We start from the raw sequence: 1,908 nt of genomic DNA, 5'->3' as shown, positions 1-1,908 counted from the left end.
AAGACCCACCACATGCTATCAGTCTGACCTCACAGGAGGATTCAGGTCTATCAATCATGCCTATATAATGAAGCCCAAGTAAAGACTCTGAACACAGAAGTTCCATGGGCATCCTGATTAGTAAAAGTCACCAGTATTTGGAAAGGTAACATATGCCTCTTTCGGAACGTGGAAGCTATGCCTCAGGGACCCTCCCAGAGTTTGCCCTTCATCTGTGTCCTTTTTCCTATAATACAACTGTAAATCTTTTATAACACTTTTCTTAGTCTTCCTAGTGAGTTATTGAACCAAGGAAGTAGTGGAAGTCTGAAAGACAGAAGTGAGGGATCCTGGGGACCTGAGTTTATTGGCTGATACTCTGAGGATGTAGTGGGGGCCCCCAGATTTAAAGCCAGCAGATTAGCAGTAAAGGTGTCATGGAAACCCCCAAGCTTGTGGCTGGCAAATGAAGTCTTAGGTAGATTTGGCAGTCTGCAGGACTCTGCCCTACGAATTGGGAGATCTGACCTAGCTCTGGCTGTTTCCATCAGAGGAAGAAGTATAACATGATATCATAATTGAACAAAAGTGGAACAGAGGTGAATCAGAACCGAATTTAATTGATGGAATTGACACCCTAACACAAAGATCTATAAAGGGTGTGTGTTGATCATAGCTATATTGGCCAATGCTGTGGTATGAGGCATGCATTCAGGCACTATCCCCATTCTTTCAATAACTCCTGCCTTGTAGTCCCATCTGCCATTCAACATCCAGCCTTCAGGCCACTGCCCACCACAGCCATGCCACGTGTCTACGTAGGATGCCTTAGCTACAACGTCCGGGAAAAGGACATCCAGCACTTTTTTCAGTGACTATGGCCACTTCCTCAAAGTAGACCTAAAAAATGGGTTCAGCTTCATGGAGTTCGAGGACTCCCAAAATGCTGACAATGCAGTTTATGAATTGGACAGCAAGGACCTCTGCAGCCAGCATGTGATCGTGATCATGGAGCATGCTCTAGCAGAGCCTCAGTGGTGGAGTGGATACAGCAGTCAGAGAACCTCTGGCAGAGACAAATATGGACCACTTGTTCATATAGAGTACAGACTTCTTGTAGAAAATCTTTCTAGTCATTGCAGATGATAAGATTTAAAGGATTTCATGAGACAAGCAGATGAAGTGACCTACACAGATGCTCACAAAGCACACACAAATGAATATGTGATTGAGTTTCACTCCTACTCTGACATGAAACTGCTTTGGATAAACTGGATGGTACAGAAATAAATGGCAGAAACATTAGGCTCATTGAAGATAGACCACTAACGAGCCATCGGCGGTCTTTCTCTGGAAGCAGATCCAGGTCATGGTCTAGAAGAAGGTCTCAAAATAGGAGTCACAGTAGCAGCCGCAGTAGATCCAGTTTCAAAAAGTCACTCCTAGGTGGATTGGGTGGAAGTGCAGTGAGGAGCTCCATTAGCAACAACACAGAAAACAGAACCAAGCAGGCTCAGGGAATGGTCCCAGAACTCTGAACCACATATAAAGGAATATTTAGACAATTGGAAGGCTTACAGCTAGGGGAATTGGTAGCAGAAGCAAGAAATCCATTGCTTTCTAACTCAAGGTGCTCAGCTGCTACTCATGGAGGTAGTAACTCTAAATACCAACAGAGAGGGAAAGAGTCTTCAAATCAAGTTTCAATGCTATCCACTCTGTACATAGAGTAGATAGGAAAGGGCAACTTAGACATTGGATACCTAAAATGAGGGAGCAATAAAGGTACAAAGTGACTGGCTTACAAGGTTTCAAGAGGGAGTTTAGTTTAAGAGTGTGTGGGGGATGGAGAACAAACAAGATGGCGGATCGGGTGGACGTATATCAGAGAGCTCCGCCAACAACAACACAGAATACCCGACCAAGCAG

At 44.4% G+C, this 1,908-nt stretch overlaps 1 pseudogene; it reads left to right on the top strand.

Annotated features, from left to right (window-relative positions):
* Positions 1 to 782: 782 nt before the first annotated feature.
* The window catches only part of LOC102829751, a 7,597-nt pseudogene continuing 6,471 nt past the window's right edge, over positions 783 to 1,908 (top strand).

This window comes from Chrysochloris asiatica, unplaced genomic scaffold (assembly GCF_000296735.1).
Source record: "Chrysochloris asiatica unplaced genomic scaffold, ChrAsi1.0 scaffold00157, whole genome shotgun sequence".
Taxonomy (NCBI): Eukaryota; Metazoa; Chordata; class Mammalia; order Afrosoricida; family Chrysochloridae; genus Chrysochloris; species Chrysochloris asiatica.
The sequence above is the reverse complement of the archived record's forward strand: the minus strand, read 5'-3'. Positions and strand labels throughout refer to the sequence as shown.